Source organism: Microtus pennsylvanicus, chromosome 8 (genome assembly GCF_037038515.1).
Source record: "Microtus pennsylvanicus isolate mMicPen1 chromosome 8, mMicPen1.hap1, whole genome shotgun sequence".
Classification (NCBI taxonomy): domain Eukaryota; kingdom Metazoa; phylum Chordata; class Mammalia; order Rodentia; family Cricetidae; genus Microtus; species Microtus pennsylvanicus.
The window spans coordinates 31,124,427-31,144,402 of record NC_134586.1 but is presented as its reverse complement, the minus strand read 5'-3'; the positions used below and the strand labels follow the sequence as shown (position 1 = coordinate 31,144,402).

At 38.4% G+C, this 19,976-nt stretch overlaps 1 protein-coding gene across 3 annotated transcripts in view; it reads right to left on the bottom strand.

The window, feature by feature from the left end:
- Nucleotides 1–19,976, bottom strand: part of Tmcc1 (transmembrane and coiled-coil domain family 1) — a 196,685-nt gene that overhangs the window by 118,153 nt on the left and 58,556 nt on the right. The window lies entirely within an intron of this gene.

The following is a 19,976-nucleotide window of genomic DNA, read 5'->3' as shown; positions in this document are numbered from 1 at the left end:
CCTGTAGGCTGAAGATGGATGCCCCAATGGTACAGAGGAACTTGTAATATTATATCCTTCTGGAATCTTTGATGGATTTGAAGAATGGTTAGGTATACTATTCCTTTGTAATGATAAAATATAAAATAGATATAAATATTGTAACTGTAATTCTTGTTTTATAACTGTTTTTGCTATTGTAATATAAAAGCCTTTCTTTTTTGTTTAAACAGAAAAAGGGGAAATGGTGTAGGAGGGTCTTCTGTCTATGTGTTACTTTTACTGATTAAATAAAGAGACTGCCTTGGCCTTTTGATAGGGCAGAAAATTAGGTGGGCTGAGTAGACAGAACAGGATGCTGGGAAGAAGGCAGGCAGAGAGAGTAGCCATGAAGCTAGCCACCAGGTCAAGCATGCTGAATCTCTCCTGGTAAGCCACAGTCACGTGGTGATATACAGATTTAATAGAGATGGGTTAATCAAAATGTAAGAGTTAGCCAATAAGAGGCTAGAAATAATGGACCAGGCAGTGTTTAAATGAACACAGTTTCTGTGTAATTATCTCAGGGCTAAGCTAGCCGGGCAGCGGGACACAGCCTGCCGCTCGTCCTACTACACATGCAGGCAAACAAATCCACACAGATGAAATAAAATGGGGAGAGTGGATTCACAGGCAAACGGAATGCAGGATGTACAAAATAAAGTAGTACTATGTATAATTTTAATTAGGATATTTGCTAAAATCCTATACAGGGCAACAGCCTGGCAGCTAGTATTCAGGAATATGAGGCAGTGGCCACATTGCCAAGCACTGTGCAGCTTGTGCAGCACATATGACTCTGGCACAGTTCTAACTTAGTTAGCGCTGTACTCAGTAGGGGCTACAACTTTCCTTTTACTTAGCATGAGGAATTCCTATTTGTCTTAGTCTTTCCTCCTACTATAATGTTCCTATGATCAGAATGAATTTCTGCACTAGACAGGGTCTATTAACCTGGCTGCTAAGCCATCTTATTCTTTTAAAGCTGATCATATAAAATTATTTTTGTAGGTTCAAACTGCTCAACTATTGGTAATTTCATATGGTTCAAAGTTCAAGATGTAATGAAAGCCAGGCTTAAGGAAGAGAACACAGAAACAGCTCTAGCAGAAAGAAGTGAGAACATAGCTCAAAAGAAAACCCCTAGCCAGGAGGTGGTGGTGCACACCTTTAATCCCAGCACTCAGGAGGCAGAGGCAGGCGGATCTCTGTGAGTTCGAGCCCAGCCTAGTCCAGGACAGGCACCAAAGCTACAAAGAAACTTTGTCTCGAAAAACAAAAACAAAACAAAACAAAACAAAAAAATCCCACACACAAAAAGAAAAACCCTGAAGTCCATAAATGAATGACTTCTTTCACCAAACCAAGATTGAGAAAACTAAGCCCGAATATTCACAGTCAAAATGTAAAATATCATTCTGTTATGGTACTCTCTAAAACAATGAAGAGAGAATTCAAGTTTAGGTATTTAGCAGAAAGAATCTAAGATAGAAGATAATCAACAAGTTACCTAGAAGTAATTAGTTGCTGCAGAAATACTGTCCTCGCTGCTTGAAGACATAAAAGGACTCTAGACTTTAGCATCTCTACTTCAAAACTGTGATTCCCTACATTTCAAAGGCTGTACATTAGCAGAAATGTGGGAACTAACTTGGATTAATAACACTATGTGACATTTTCTATATTTTTTCACTCTAGGCACAGCGAAGACCCAAGAGCAAGTTTGTGTCAAAGTCCTTTAAAGCTGGTCATGGTGGCTGGGGCATGCCTTTAATTCCAGCACTCTAGAGTTTGAGGCCAGCCCGGTTTACATAGTAAATGAGTTCTAGGACAGTCAGGTCTTATGTACAAAGACTCTGCTTCAAAACTAAAAACTAAAGTAAAAGAAAGGCTTCTCATCTTAGGTGATGGACTACACATGGGACTACTCAAATTATCTCAATTATTACCAAAATTTAACAGTGAAAAAGCATAAACCCACAAAGGCAAAGAGGACACAAAAAGATAGCAAAAGACAATAGATATCAGCTGTCAGCAAGGTTTTTTTTCCCCCAGAGTCAGGTAAGTACTTGGCAGGGTAGCAGGTGTTATGGTAGAAAACAAGAAGCCAGCCAATCTGTTATAGTCTTATGTTGAGAACTGGGAGCACTGGAGGTTGCTTTAAAAGCAGGGCTGACTCAAATGATTAAACATATCAACTAATCATTTTAAAATAACTAAAGGTAATGTCCAGAGGTCTGCTATCTAATGAGATTGAATCAACAAACAAGAAAGATTCTAGGCAGACTCTAATCCTGCTGTGGGCTGGACTAAGGACAATAGAATTGGATCACAACAGAGAATTTCAGTATCTCTCCTGTTCTTTCAGAACCAGCATCCAGCCTTCATTACCTATCACTCAAACACAAAAGTTAAGGGTTAAATAAAGGCGGGGAGGGGGGAGAAAGTGGGGGGAGGCACTTACAGATACTGAAACTTGAGGGCTTGAAAATAAAAAAAAAAGAAAAACAAACTGGCCTAATTATTCTATAACAAAAATCTACCAGTGTACAAAGCAAGAAAGAATTTCCTACACCATCTTAAAGGCCCTCTCAAGTGTGAGGAGAAAACCATGGTTGACCAGTTATTTGAGACAAGTTTATAACAAGAAAGTTTATAACATGAAAGACTAAAACAAGGTAAGAGTGGAGACATACACACTACAGGAAGCAAAAAAAAAAATTCCTTAAAGACAAAAACAAATTTATAAAATAACAAGTTTGCTTTAAAAATAGACAGAGCCAGGTGTGGTAGTGCACATCTTTAATCCCGTACTTGGGTGGCAGAGGGAGGCAAATTACTGAGCTTGAGGCCAGCCTGGTCTACAGAGTAAGTTCCAGGACAGCCAGGGCTACACAGAGAAATATTGTCTAGAAAAAACCAAAAAGTCAGATGATCCTCCCTCCTAAAAAAAAAAAATCACTTGAGATTAAAATAAGTTGCCTTCTGATTTCTAAGCATGTATATACACACATCAAGTAAATAAATATAGTTTTTAAAAAAGTCTATGGTGAAATTATTTCTAATCCACAATTTAACATTAGCTAAGCTACCAATAAAGCGTGACAAAATACAGAAAATCAGAAATTGTTTTAATTTCTGCCCTCTTCTTTGTAAGCATTCTGGAGAACATACTTTAGAACAAACCAATGAAGGCAGAGGATGTCATAAAGAAAATAAGGATTCTGTTATTTATTAACGGATTTTCAAAAAACTTCAGGACAAAAGGTTGCACCAATCTTACAGAGAAATCAATTCGGACTACAAGAAAAGTGAGAGCTTCCAGAAATACATTTTCAAGAAAAAGACAAAACCAAGAAGAGACTATGATATTTTAAAACTACTGGAGAGATTTATAGATCTTAGAATTTGTAAATAGCTAATAAAAATTATAAAAAATTTAAAGTAATAACTCCATGGACAGTGACAACTACATAAAAGGAGAAAGAAATATATTCATATTGGAATGGCATTAACAGTATGCTGAGATTTAAAATTTAACTAAAACATGCATGGGAAGGGAGAGAGTAAGAAGCTAACTTATCATTTTCAGTCAAATGAAATTAGCAACATAAGCTAAGCTCTTTAGAAAAAAATTCCAGAACAAAGTTAAAGAAACAATAAGGATTTCTGAACAAAGTGGGGAGTGGATAAGAGAAATTCTCACTTTTGATTTCCAAAACTCAATAGGGGCTTAATTCCTTTTTTTACAAAACAATTTTATAGTGACAAATATATTAACAAAAATATACTTTCCCTGAAGTTAGATACACTGAAGAAAGACCTGTATGTGAGCATTCGGAAAACTAGATGGTAGTAAATAAGCCTGTGGAAATGTCTTCATAGGAAATAAAATAAAAACAATATATTCAGATACAGAAAGTGTCATGTTCCTAGTACTGATAAGCAAGTGAAGGATTTTTAACTAGTTGTTTTCACTAACCCTCTGAAGTACTAAGGTGCATATGGAAACAAGCTTTAGCTTCTGTTTTCTACCTGTTCTCATGGCCAACCTGCATCACAGCCTTAGGGGTACAGTTCAGTCTTCCTCTGTCAAGGCTTTTCAGAGTCAAAGCTGTTATGAATTTGTGTGCCAATCTATAAATCCCTACTATGGTGCAGCAAATTCCAGTGACATAAAGCCATGAGCAAAACACAAAGGGCACACATATCGTCAGCAGTATGCAGATCCAAAGCAGGTGACACTGTGACCTACATTCTCCTCAGCTCTAATCAGCTTAGAAAACCTTTATTCCAGGCTCACAAAGCCAACCTTCTGACAGAGAAAACAGCACTAGTCTGTTCTCTTTATGGTGAGAAAAATCAATCAAATTCAGAGGACACCATACAGTTCTTGAGGCATACATTTCTAAAAGGATCAATTAATCTAGTGAACATATGGCATCTAAGGAAAATGGAAGATAGAGGAGCATTTTATTAAGGAGAAATGCTTTGACATAGTCACACTGACATAACAAACTTATGTACATACCTATCTTCTGTGCTTTGTATCACCACAAAAGAGGACGGCCCTATGAAGCAGGCTATGGTTTCTACATGAAGTGTTCCTTATAGGCTTATGCTTGGAATGTCTGCTGCCCAGCCGATGGAAGATTAAGAAAGACTGGAAAGTTTAGGAAATGGGATGTGGCTGCAGGAAATAGGTTATGGGGATAAGCCTTTGAGGTATATTATAACCCTGACCCCCTACTTTCTAGCTCCATTTTCATTCTACCATATAATAAGCCCCTCTGCCAGTTTCCTGCAGCCACAACATTCTAACCATACACACAGGGCTAAGCAAACATGGACCGAACTCTCTGAAACTATGAGCCAAAGTATTTCCTTTTCCCGTAGATTGTTTCTGATAAGAATTTTTCATGGCAGTGAGAAAAGTAACTCATTTGAATATTTCAGCCTAGAAGAATGTAATAGTTGTAAGCTGATGAAGTGGCTAATTGGGAAAGGTACATACATACCATCAAACATGGCCATTTGAGTTCAATCCAAGGAACCCACGGTAGAAGGAGAGAAGTGACATCTGCAAGCTGTCCTCTAACCTCCACGTGTCGCATGTGCAGGTGCATGTCTGCACTCATGCACACACACACATAATGCACTTATAAATGACTTAATGTATAATTATGTTGACAGCCACTATAATTAGAAGAATATAATAACATCATTGATAACCTTATACAAAAACAGATGTTCTATCCTATGCTGTAAAAAGATCGTTTCAACATCCATTTGCACAGTGGCCTTATATACTGTGAGATTTTTGTTGTTGTTGTTAATAAACCATGTGAACTCTAGAGGATTATGTATGTTCTAATAGGTTTCCATTTGACTGGAGTTCTAGAAAACACATGCCCAGAGGATGTATGGGAAGGAGACAGGAATTATATTCTGTCTGAGGAATGCACTCCTCCACAGTTCTGTTTCTTCTGAAGAGCTGCTTAGAAGCATCATACTTAGAAGTTTTTCTTATCTCATGCTCACTCATGTTACTGCTATTCACTTGATGAAGAAATGTGCTAGAGAAATGGAAATCTTCTCTGAGATCTTTCCCACAAAGGCAAGACTACTTAGCTAGTTTGGGTGATTCTTAGTATCCACATTCACTGAGATAGAAGAATTTTGCCTCTGTGTTGACATGAGAAAGAATGGAGCATTTTATATACTAGGAAAAAAGAAAACAGCAACACACTCCGCTCAGGCTACCACTCCAGCACTGTGCTCACATCCATGACACTCACATCAATTCTTGGCTGGTGCTCAGAGTTTTCTTCTAACAGTTTCTATTCTAGCTAATCTTGATTTTCTGGCTTTTATAAAACAATTACCTTCCCCCCCCCCAAAGGGAATGCACTAAGTGGTTTTTAAGGTGATACATTCTGAACATTAAAATAAGATTACAGAACTGAGTTGGTAGCATGCTTGCTTAGCATTCACAAGGCCCTGGGTTTGATCCCGAGAAATGAATATGCCAACTGTGGTGATGCATGCTGGTAATCACAGCATTTTGCAGGTTGTTACAGAAAGTCATCCTCAGCCTCATTGGGAGTTAGAGAGCAGCCTGAGCTAGAGATTAATTTTCAAAAATAATAACCAAACAAATAGATACAGAGCTATGTATATAACTTAGTGATATACAGAGGCACTAGATCAAATTCTCAGACCATAGGAGTGGGAAGATGAATTACAGAGTATTCCTAATGAAATAATACATGTCAGAGGGAATTAAAACAAAATGAAAGTCATTTACTAAATCATCTGTGCTATTAAATATTTATCTGTTCACTCATTCTACCTGGATTTTAGGTATGCTTTTCTTGCGGTATGGAGACCATAATGAAACAAGACAAACGATGAAACTCCAATAACGCAACTTACTAATATGCTTATTCTCTTGTACAATCAGTTCAACAGGCTTGCAGGAGTTTTATGACTTTTTCCTATGGGAAGATAGCTTAAAAATTTAGAAAGCACATTTTTGAGCAAAACGAAAGGAGTTCTAAGTAGAAGACATGCACAAAGACACCAGTTTCCCAGTGTACTTAGAGGCAGCTCTTTATTTATAACCTAACTCTGGTGCTCAAGCACTCACCCTGTGAACATCTACCTAGCTAGGGTTGGGGAATCCTGAAGGATCCAGAGTCTATTTAGCCCAGCAGTCTCGTAATAGTTATGGATATGTGGTTCCAAGCCTTTATTGGGTGAACTCTAGGCTAGAACAGACCTTCACGCAGCCTTCCCCCTCTAGCTATTTGAAATCTGTTTTGGGATTGTGGTAATTTTTGTAACCACTAAGGCTTTTCATAATATCCAAAAATTCCTTGGGAGGAAATTATTCTTTTCATCTTGGTCTAATACTCATCACTATGCATCACAATATAAAATCAATGAGATATGGAAAAAACTACAACTTCCACATTTTTAAAAACTCTACCCTTTTTATTTAAATTTTATTATAAGGTATGTACAAGAAAAGGTCTATGTGTATTATTTGTAACTAAACATAGAAACTTGAGAGATAGTTGAAGAGGGAGGTAAGTGAAATTCAGTGCTGTTAGTCTATAGAAATAGTAACTTTCCTCTTTTTTCAATATTAAATATCAAGGATCCTATCCATATTATTAAGGATTATATTGGCTAGTTTTATTTAATTTTGATACAAGCTAGCCATTTTTGGAAGAGGGAACCTCAATCAAGTAAATGCTTCTACCAGACTGGCCTCTAGGCAAGCCTGTGATGCATTTCATTAATTTCTGATGGATGTTGAGGGGCCTAGCCCATTATGGGCAATGCCAATCCTAGGTAAGTTCTTATACATGATACTGCTATTGTCACCATCCAGGCAAATGCAAACCTGGACCTTTCCCTCGGGGACCTGGTAGAGGCAGAGTGGCCACAACTGTAAGCTTGGTAGGTAGGACCCTGACTCTATGCAGGTGCAAGTGTCTCTTTAAAAGACAAGCTCCCCATCTTCTCTCTCTTTCTGCCCTTCTCTGAGGAGGCAGGTCCCTGTCTCTTTCTCTCTTTTCTCTCCCCTAGTTCTCCCCCTAATAAATATTTAGCATGAGAACCTCACAGTACACTACTCAACTTACAAAAGAGCAGTTATTTCCTTGATAAACGTACAGGGCAATGGAAGAGGGAAATTATTTTACTCTCCCTAAGCTTACACTGTACATGAGGCTTTTGACAATTTTTAATCATGAATGCATGTATCTCAAGCACCTGCACCCATACCACATGCACACAAGATGATAAAAGTTTATGGAAACTTTATTATCTCTCCAAAATAAATCAAACTAAAATTGCTCTGGTTGAATATATCAAAGTATTTGATTTAAAAAGCTTAAAAGTTTAAGCAGAATATTCCCTTACACTAGAAGATATGTTATTCTGATTGGTTTAATAAAAAGCTGAAAATGGCTAATATAGTGAGGCAGGATTTCCAAGCACAGAGAACTCTGGGAAGAAGAGCAGAGACACGAGGATATAGAGGAAACATGACATGTAGGAGATGAAGTAACAAGCCATATGTCATGTGGCATTGTGTAATTAATAGAATGGGTTAATTTAAGTTATAAGAGCCAGTAAGAAACAAGCCTCAGTTATGGGCCAAGCTTTCATAATAAGTCTCTGTGTCGTTTATTTGGGGGCTGGCTGAAGGGACAGAGAAAGACTTGCTACATATTATTTTTTAGACCATGTTAAAAATTATTTCAAAATATTTTAAAACAGTCAAGTACAGGAAGTATGTTAAATTTCTAAACAAAATGCTCATGTTATTACAAGTCAAATACTTAAAGCAAGGAAGAGTGCAGAATGACATTTTGGAAAGCTGCCATAACTAAGCTCCGTAGAAGGCAAGCACGGGTATTCAGATTTCCAAGACAGGCAGTCAATTTCCTATTATGTAGGAAGAAAACTACTATGTTAAATTATTTACTATTCATAAGAGTCTGTAAAATTTAGGACTTAGGCCAGTATTAGTTAAGAATTGATTCCAGCAGACTGGGGAGATGACATAGTTTGTGAAATCCTTGCCTTGCAAGCATGAAAAATTGAGTTCAGTTCCCAGTATCTATGTGGCATCCCTGCAAACCAACCCTACCTCAAAAACAAGGTGGTCAGTGCCCGAGAAACAACACATGAGACTGTCATCTGTCCAACCCCCTCAGACACGCACATCATGCACAAAAGATTTGTTCTATATTGTGTATATTTAAATTTTTATTTTTGAGACAGAGTTTCTTTACACAGACCTAGTTGTCATGTAACTTATTATGTAGACTAGGGTGGCTTTGAACTCATAGAGATCTACCTACTTCTGCCACCCAACTTGAGGAATTATAGATGTGGGCCACAAAGTCTGCCAGGCTGATAATTTTCAGAAGATGGTGGGCTGAGTAATAGTGGCGCACACCTTAAAACCCAGCACTTGGGAGGCAGAGACTGGCAGATGTTTGTGAGTTCGAGGTAAGCCTGGTCTACTAAGGAAGTTCTAGGCCAGCCAAGGGCTACACAAAGAAACCCTGACTTGGAAAACAAAGACAAAAACAGTAAGAACAAAAAGACTTTGGAGTTGTAGTAGGGTTAGCCACAAATACATATAAAATATATGGGAGGCAATAAAAATCATCAATTCAGAGGTATGGGCAAAGCTACAAAAAATATTAGTTTCTACATAAAATTAACAGATGACCTCCAGAAAGTGAGGTATTCAAAAGTCCTAACACAGTTTTTTACAATTTCCAGTGGATGATTTTAACTCTCTGGCACCCATATTTCCTAAAAAATAAAGATTTAAGTTCAAATTAAATTATCAAATACGATTAAGGCTCTAGTTCAATAAACAAGTACAATCATTCCAATGTAAAAAATTCAGCTAGGCAATAGTGGCTCACACCTTTAATCCCAGCACTTGGGAGGCAGAGGCAGATGGATCTCTGTGAGTTCAAGACCAGTCTGGTCTACAAGAGCTAGTTTCAGGACAAGCTCCAAAGCTACAGAGAAACCCTGTCTCAAACTGAGCCCCCCCCTCCAAAAAAAAATTCATCCAGCTGGGCATGGTGGAACATAGACCTGTGTACGTGCATGCTCGCTCTCTCTCTCTCTCTCTCTCTCTCTCTCTCTCTCTCTCTCTCTCTCTCTCTCTCTCACACACACACACACACACACACACACACAGACACACAGACACACACGTTTATCACAGAATTTAAAAAAAGAATTGCTTCTCAAAGAAAAACATATATAGAGCCACCTGGAAACTGGAAACAGACAAGAATGCCTGACAAAATTGGGAACATGGGGGCAGGGGGAGAATGAAGGGAAAAGGGGGAAGAGGAGGGTTCAGGAGAACTTGAGGGACTGGGATAGTCAAGATGGAGGAAGGACAGAGATAAAGAGCAAGGAAAGAGATATCTTGATTGAGGGAGCCATTACAGGGTTAGCAGAAACCTGGCTCTAGGGAAATTCCCAGGAATCCACAAGAATGACCCTGCCTAAGACCCTAAACAATAGAGGAGAGGGGGCTTGATCTTGACGTGCCCTGTAGTCAGATTGATGATTATCTTAAACATCACCATAGAACATTCATCCAGCAACTGATGGAAACAGACAGAGACCACATCGGAGCATTGGACTAAGCTTCCAAAGTTCAACTTAAGAGTGGATGGAATGAGAATATGAGCAAAGAGGTCAAGACCATGATGGGTACAACCACTGAAACAGTTTACCTGAGACAATAGGAGCTCACCCACTCCAACTGGACTGGGAAGGAACAACATAGGACCAAACTAGTTCCTCTGAATGTGGCTGACAGTTGCATGACTGGGGCAGACTGAGGGACTACTGGCAGTGACACCAGAATTTATCCCTATTGCATGTACTGGCTTTTTGGGATCCTATTTTCTTTGGATGTATACCTTGCTCAGCCTAGATATAGTAGGTAGGGCCTTGAACCTTCCACAAGGCAATGTGCCTTACCTTCTCTGAAGATTTGATGGGGGTGGGATGGGAGGGTGTGTGGAGGGAATGGGAGGAGGGGAGAGAGTGGGGACTTGAATTAGTATTTTTTTTTAAAGAAATCTCATAAATTAAAAAAACAAAACAAAAAAAGAGTTGGTTCTAATACCTAGTTATAGCCTCTTATCAACTGTGTGGACATGACAAGACATTTCTACTTCACTTTTTCCTTGTTTATTATTATTTATAAAATAAATTTATTGGGGCTGGAGAGATGGCTCAGAGGTTAAGAGCATTGCCTGCTCTTCTAGGGGTCCTGGGTTCATTTCCCAGCAACCACATGGTGGCTCACAACCATCTCTGGTGGGGTCTAGTGCCCTCTTCTGGCCTGAGGGCATACACACAGACAGAATATTATATACATGATAGATGGATGGATATTTAAAAAAAAATTATTATTTATTCATTATTATAAAATAAGTAATAATATTTGAAAGTCCAGTTGTTGACAAAAAAGGTCCATTACTGCACCTATATCCCTTCCAATGCCTGTATTAATAAATACTTTCTGATTTATAAAAACAAATAATCAAACACCCCAGCCACTAGAGATTATTACCTGGAAAAGAGAATCATGCAGAAGAGGCTTACTGAAGACAACTCCTGTGCAGAAAGAATGACACATTCTCATAGCCCTACCAGAGAAACACAGGAAGCAAGATTTGGCCTACTGGTGAGGTCTGGCTATAGTGACACAAAGAGAATGGGATGCTTTGGGAGATCTGAGAGGCTAGACCAAAAATGCTGCCGAGTTGTCATCCTACCAACAACTGAAGAAATGCCCCCACCAGTACAATTAAGACTTCTGTATTAATGGAAAGTTCTACAGGAAAAGATTTCTTAGGAAAATACCCTTACATTTGTATCTTTCCTTCCACATGGTTAGCAAAACAACAGGGGAAAAAAAGCCCACAAATCAACAAAAGCATCTTTGCCACTGACTGCCAGGCTACCTGCCAGTTATGGTAACAAGTAAACAAAACAAGTCAGCTAACAATAACTTATTTTCTTTACATACACATTGCTTGGGGTGAAATACAAATTGTTTGAGGGGAAGTAGTAGTTATTATCTGGCAATTTTACTGTGACCTTTTGATTGTAGATAGAATAAAAATAGGAAACATGGGTTTCCATTTCATCTAAGTTTCTTTTTTAAGAGTAATTATTAGTTTAAAACCATGTCAATTACTTAATAACAATTTTTTTTACCTTTTTTTTAGGAAAATTTGTAGTTCATTAAATTTTTATTTCTAATCTACTTACTTCTAGCATCTTCAATAGCTTCTTAATTTACAATGTATTGGCTACACTAGATATACAATAAAAGCAGCCAATTACTATCTGTGCTATAGAAGATCCAGCAAGACTAATCTATTAGCACTCTCGTCATGGACAAGTTTGAAATTTTCCCTAACCCTAATTACCTCATTAAAAATATTTTTAGATGTATTTATTCAGTGTTTTGTCTGCATGTATGCCCATGCACCAAGAGTGTGCCTAATACCTGTTTAGGTGGGAAGAGGGTGTTGAATTCCCTGGAACAGGAGTAATGGGTAGTTGTAAGTTGCCATGTGACATGCCAGGAACCACCCAGATCCTCCGAAGCATCTTCTGAGCAATTTCTCCAGCCCCTATATACCTAATTTTAAGAAAAGTTATAGTCCTGTAAACAACCTTACAAAGAATCTTACCAACTATATCAGGAAAGGCTCAATATTGAATGGCCTGTTAAAATTCAATATTGCCAGCCGGGCAGTGGTGGCACTCGTCTTTAATCCCAGAACTTGGGAGGCAGAGGCATGTGGCTCTTTGTGAGTTCGAAGCCAGCCTGGTCTACAGAGTTAGTTCCAGGATAGTTAGGGCTGTTAGATAGAGAAACCCTGTCTCAAAAAACAAAACAAAACAAAAACAAACAAAAAAACCCAAATCAACCAACCAACCAACAAGCAATCAATATTGCCAAGGCAGGTTACATAGGTATGAGTTTTGCCTTCATTGCCTTTTCTAACTAGAACTCTGAAATGTTGTATTGTGGCTTATGTGAGACTTTAATAATGAATTCTCTCCCAATCACAATGCATAAGGACCTCCACAAAGACTGCTTATTTAGCTGGTTACCTCACTAAATAAGACTTATATTTTAGACATTGTAGTAGTAAAAGCGGCAGGGCTGCATCCCCGGCACCCGGCCACCCACATGGCTAGCTCTAGCTTATGCCCCGAAATAATTACACGGAAACTGTATTCTTTTAATCACTGCTTGGCCCATTTCTATCTAGCCTCTTCTAGGCTAATTCTCACATATTAATTTAGCCCATTTCTAATCATCTGTGTAGCACCCCTAGGTGCGCTTACCGGGAAGATTCTAGCCTATGTCCATCCTGGGTCGGAGCTTCATTGCGTGTGTCTGCCTGGGAGCTGGGAGCATGGCATCTCTCTGAGGCGTCTGCTCCCGAAAGGAGAGCTGTGGAGTCTGAGCTCACTTCCTCTTCCTCCCAGCGTTCTGTTCTGTTTACTCCTCCTACCTATCTTCTAACCAATGAGAGCCAAGCAGTTTCTTTTTATTTAACCAATGACCTTCCTCCATCATTTCCCCTTTTTCGGTTTAAACAAAAACAACAACAAAAAAAAGGCTTTAACTTTAACATAGCAAAATTACATATAACAAAACAGTTATCAAGTAAAAGTTACAATAATCTTTATCATAACTAAGGAAAACTATAACTATAACTAACTATTCTTAACTCCATCAAAGACTCCAGAAAGATACAATACTACCTAAGCAAACAAGAAAAAAGCAACTTTTAAAACTCTAGAAATGACAGAGACATCTCGCTGCCTGGACAGTCACCCAAAGTTCCTCTGTACCATTGGGGCATCCATCTTCAGCCTTCAGGCCCATGGTATCCAGCAGACATTTCCATAAAGCAGGAAAATTCAAAGTCAGTTCAGTCACTATCTGTTGTGTCCTGCAGAATGTCTCGCAGACTCTTTCATGAATCAGGAACCCCGAAAGATCATCTCACCTTAGGCAAGTTCAGTAGTCCTCTCTCTGTGGGTTCTCTGTGTCCAGTTTATGCAATAGTCCAGGCAAGAGCAGTTTCTTGCCCAAATGGCAAGCCTGAAATAGCCCTATCCTATAGCCATACTGATGAATATCTTGCATATCACCATAGAACCTTCATCTGGCGATGGATGAAGCTAGAGACAGAGACCCACATTGGAGCACTGGACTGAGCTCCTAAGGTCCAAATGAGGAGCAGAAGGAAGGAAAAATGAGCAAGGAAGTCAGGACAGCGAGGGGTGCGCCCACCCACATGTGACTACTTTTTAAGACAAAGAATAATAGGCAAAATTTAATGTTTTGTTTGTTTTAATCCAAGGTCTCTCTGTATAGGCCAGACTGGCTTCCAACTCAGATCATCTTGCTCAGCCTCCTCAGTGCTGGGATTACAAACACCACCTCAAATGGCTTAAAATTTAAAGAATGGACTATGGAGCCGGGCGGTGGTGGCGCATGCCTTTAATCCCAGCACTCGGGAGGCAGAGGCAGGCGGATCTCTGTGAGTTCGAGGCCAGCCTGGTCTACAAGAGCTAGTTCCAGGACAGGAACCAAAGAAGCTACGGAGAAACCCTGTCTCGAAAAATCTACAAAAAAAAAAGGACTAAGGTTTGCTTTATGTCATACCTTCATCATAAAGCTTGCTGTTTCTGAACATAACATACATAACTCAGATATGAAAAGCAAACACAGTTTAAAAAAATCTACCTATGATGTTCAACTTTGCACAATTCAGTCATTTCTTCCATATTTCCAATTTACTGGAATGTAAGTTTCTCAGGTATACCCTATTTTCTAGTGTTCATTGCTATCCACTGTCAGGTTTTCCTTTTCACTTATTAAGGGCAATAACACTTTTCCCTATCTACTTCCACTCAAAACAATCACATTAAGTGCTGACATTAAATATTTACTTATTCTTATTTTATATGAGTATTTTGACTGTTTGCATATCTGTGTAACACATTTGTATTTTTGTGCCCCTGAAGGACAGAAGAGGTGGTTGAATCTCCTGGAGCTGGAGTGATAGGTGGTTGTGAACTGTCAAGTGGGTGGTAGCAACTAAACCCAGGCCCTTTACAAAAGCAGCAAGTGTTCTTAACTGCCAAGCCATTTCTCTAGTTTCTGACATAAAATCTTTAAGGAAAAAAAAATCTTCTGGGACCACCATCTATATATTTGTTTTTATTAATGTGTCTATGGTGTATGCGTATGACATATGAGTGTAAGTGTATATGTGCCACAGCATATACCACAGCACATGTATAGAGGTCAGAGGACAATTTCCAGTAGTCCATTCTAGCCTTCCACCTTGCTTCTGAGTATGTACTGTGTATTCTAAGCTAACATGGACAGCAAGTCTTTCAGTGATTCTCCTGAATCATCACAGTGATTTTGGAATTCCAGATGTGCCCTACTGCATCTGGCTTTTTGTGTGGGTTCTGGAATCTGAACTCAAGTTGTCAGGCTTGTACAGCAAGTGCTTTTGCCCACTGAGTCACCTCCCTAAACTCACTCTATTCACATTATATTGTTTTAAATGTGTCTGCGGCAAAGGATAGAACTAAGCATTCTGACTCTAAAGGCTGAAGACTAACAACCCTAAAGTTACTTGACTTGGTGATGAAGGTTTGGTTTATAAAGTACCTGTTAAGGAAAACTAAGGGACCAAAAGTACGTTTTCATTTTTAACATATGGCCACTTCTCTAGTCTTGTATTATTGACTGTCTGTAAAACATTCCCTTGAGGTGGCCGGGAGGAGGCAGAAATCTTTAATAAATAAATAAATTTAAAAGAAAAACAAAAAAAAAACCCATTCCCTTGAAGGTGTCAACAATCCAACAAATATTAAATGTACAGAAGACAGAGACCTTTGCTAGAATTTTTATAAAAACTATACATAATTATTAATTGGGAAAATAAATAATATTTTCTTATGATCTGTAGCCAAATCTAATTGCTTAAAATTCCTTATCTTTTTAAATTTCAACACTGTCAAATCCTGCCTCTTTTACCATTTGTTCCATAGCTAAAGTGATCAAATCAATTCAAATTACAAGAGCAAATGCTTCATTCAGCCCATTCCTAAGACTTATTCCACATTTCTCACCTCCTCTTCCAGGCCTAGGACCCCACCTAGTGGACTGCAGCTGAAATCACCCTTTCCACTGTTTTACTTCTTCCCTGCATGGATGGCAGGCACACTGGCTTATTGGACTTGATTAATGCTCAACTAACTCTATTTCAGAAATTTCTTTAACCCATATATTTCTCAAACCACTTTCTGTTCATATTCCAGTTAGAGCCAAATATTACAAAAGTTCTTTTTCTCTATTTATATTGTAGTAAGTGAACCCCACAGATTCCCCAACTTTAGTTCAATAAAGACAGTGCACTCCTTAACTTTGTCACTAAATGAGAAATTAATATAGTAAATTCTTGGTCTTAAAAATAATGATCAATGACCTCAAATTTTATCTCCAGAAGATCCAAGATTTGCATTGACTTTTCATGTCCCTCTAGTTAAGTTTATTCTTTCTCAGAATTCATAGCAAAAAAAGTTTGTATTTTATAAAAGCAGCAATATGTAAATTGTACTGATTCCTGTTGCACTTACTATATAATTACCACTACAGCAAGCAGCACAGGTACAGACTCCAACAGGATGTTAGAAGAATGGAACTTTTGTGCTCTAGTGAGAATTTTCATATATATTATTTCTTTCTAACTAAAATTCAGAGTGGCTTCACACATAGAAACAAACAACTGTGCTTTAAGACTGCACCTCAAAAGTAATCTCTCTGAGATCTTTGCTTTATTTTCTTTCCTGTGTTAGTCCATCTTGAATAAAACTAGTCCAAAAAAACCTCCAATATATATATTTTTAAAATTTACTTGTAATAGTTTCTATATTATTTCCTCTCTTCCTTTTCTGATTCCTTCCATACATTCCCCCTTGCACTCAGATTTATGGTCTCTTTAATCATTCTTATGTGTGCACACACACTCAGGCACAAGTATATGTGTCCTAAACATATAAATACTACATGCTCAGTCCATATAATGCTGGCTGAATGTCTATGATCTCAGGGATAATTACTTGGTATCAAATAACCAATCAAGAGGGCTCTTCCAATTCCTAATTATGTGCTACATATTTGTCCTTATACTCACAAACAGATTTAATTCTCACCCTTAATCAAAGAAATTTACCTCTGTAACAGACAGAGACCATATAGAAAACTACAACCAATGAAAATGCAGAAGAGATCATGAGGTGACCAATCTAAACTGATACATCTGTAAAAACAATTCCTGCACCAAAGACTCAGGGGATCATATCACAATAGAAGGAAGAAAGATCGTAAAATACAGAGAAGCAGGAAATTTACTAAAACTGTTACTTCTAGAAATGCAGAGAGGCTACAGACCCATGAAGTTTCATCAAATAAGACCTGAACAACACCAATGAACATGCTAACACGGAAAGGGTCTCAACTAGACAACTACGGGCAACCAGGAAAACAGAAGAGCAGGAAAACCTATCTACCCTAGGAAAGAGTCCTTCTAATATATTTTCAGTTCCTTTCATAATCTTTTTTAAAATTTATTTAACTTTATTTTAAGTGCATTGGTGCCAGATCTCCTGGAACTGGAGTTACAGACAGCTGTGAGCTGCCATATGGGTATTAGCAGTTGAACCCAGGTCTTCTGGAAGAGCAGTCAGTGGTCTTAACTGCTGAGCCATCTCTCCAATACCCCCTTTCAGAGTCTTAGTACCACTCTATTTCCAATCACATTATCAAACTCACAAACACTGCTCAAACAAAGAATTTCTCCTAAGCTGAAATTTTAAAAAGTCAGTTATCCACAGTCATACATTTTGCTAATCTTCTCGTCTAATCTAATCTTCTAATGTCTCCTGATGGTCTTTACTTACTCTTAGTAGGGTTCTATGTGGGGTATAAAGAATTAAAATGTATAGCCCTAGCTTTCTAGGGGACAAATGGGCGTTTTCATGACTTTTTGGCCTTATAGGTAAAATCAAGTTTTGGAATGTTTTTGCAGTTTTCCTTTGTATCTCAGTTACTTTGACACCTGATTACCTGCATTAGTTTTGTTACCTTATGATAGAAAGTGATATTCTGACAGGGCTCCATAGTTCTAGGATACTCTGCAAGGCCCACATTCTCTAGAATGCCCATTCAATTGGCCTCTGTCTTTAACCCTCCTCTGGACTTTGTACTGCTCTTAATTTTAGTAGATAGGATGATGTATTGCTCCTTACCTAGGCTTTACACTGCTGAGAATGGAGTCTAAGATACAGCACAGTGATCAACTGAGCTCTCCAGGAGGAGGGGATCAGGACATACAGTGGGTAAGTGGATCAACTCTACCAGCTCTCAACAACTCAGCAGCTAATCCTTTTGTGCTAGACAGCTATTTTAATTTTCTAAGTGTGTCAAGAAAAAAAAGGGAAGTAAAGCAAGTGTATAATGTTTTCAGACTGGAAACATTAATTAAATTAAATATTATTTAGCACAATGATCTCATCTCGGAACTAGAGAAATGAAACCTAGAAAGTTCAGTTTCCTTAAGGTCACACTGATAGCAAAATTTAATAACAGAAATAGAACTAGGATCTAAAACCACAAGCTCCTGACTTCTGGAACTGACTACAATTATACCAACATTGTTCTTAGAATGCCACATATGTAACTCCTGCCTTCCCAACAACACTGTAGGGTCTTTGCTAACAAGGTAGTAAACTGACTTGAATATCTCAAACTGTTAACAATTTAGGGATGTTTAAGGGACACTTAAGGAACTGGTAGAATGAAGTCTGTTATATATAAGAAAAGCAATGAAGGGCTGGAGAGATGGCTTAGCAGTTAAGAGCACTGGCTGCTCTTGCAGAGGTCATGAGTTCAATTCCCAGCAACCACATGGTGGCTCATAACCATCTATAATGAGATCTGGTGCCCTCTTCCGGCATGTGGGCATATATGAAGGCAGAATGTTGTATACATAATACATAAATAAACCTTAAAAAAAAAGCAATGAAAAGGGTAGCTCAGATTTACTTACTGCACCTCAAAATTTACATAAATAGTATAAATACTTGTGTGTATCCATACATGTACATATGTAGAATGTAAAGGAAAGAACAAACGTACGTTGGGAGGAGGGGTGACCTGAGAGAATACCTTAGACAGACAACAGGACTATGGCCATAGGTAAGCCCATAAAGGTTCAAAGTGCTAACATTCAAACTACAAAAAAGTTTGAATACTACCTGTAGGTCAAATTCTTTTGTGTATGTGTGTGGAGCTCAGAGGTCTATGTTGGGTATCTTTCTCAATAATCCCCCAATTTCTCTGTTTAAAATGAGTATGGTGTTAAAGATTTGAGCATGGGTGCACAGGCCAGAGGGGGATGCCACATGCTCTGATGTATTATTACTCTCTACCTTATTCCTTTGAGACAGGCTCTGTTAATAAATAAACTTAGATTGATACTAGCAGCCTGTAAGTCCTAGTTGTCCTGTCTCCATCCATTCACAGCAATGAAGTTATGGACGCACATATACCCATATGTTAAAAAAAAAAAAAGTTCTGTTTAGCTTTTTGATCTGGGTGTTGAAGTGAGGGTTTGAACTCAGGTCCTCAAACATTTCCTATCCATTGAGTAATCTCTCCAGTCCCTCCACCCAAAGTTTTGAGATAGGGTCTCTCAATGAGTCTAAAGCTTACTGATTCAGGCAGTCTAGCTGGCCAAGATGACCCTCAAGCACTAGGATTTCAGGTATATGAACACTGCACCTAGATTTTTCTATGAAGATTCTGGAGATTGAACTCAGGTTTTTATGCTTAACTGAGCCATTCCTCAATCCTTCAAGCTCTTATTAGAAAAAAAACATTCCACCCAGCACCCGGGAGGCAGAGGCAGGCGGATCTCTGTGAGTTCGAGGCCAGCCTGGTCTACAAGAGCTAGTTCCAGGACAGGAACCAAAAGCTACGGAGAAACCCTGTCTCGAAAAGAAAAAAGAAAAAACTATTCCAACCAAGTACTGCTTCTCACCCATCTGACACACACAATAGCTATGACTTCTGTTCTGGAAGTACAGTAACCTTTTACCTTGAAGCTAACAAACTATTTTTCAGGATTTTTTTTTTTTGTAACTGTTCAAGCCTCTGGGACATTTCTAGTTGTTCTTCGTCCTGCTCAGGCACCTGAATGATGGTTTGCTTCTTCACATCCTCAGGCAGCACATTCTTCATAAGGTCTTCCCTGACTTTCTACTTAAAGAGTTCC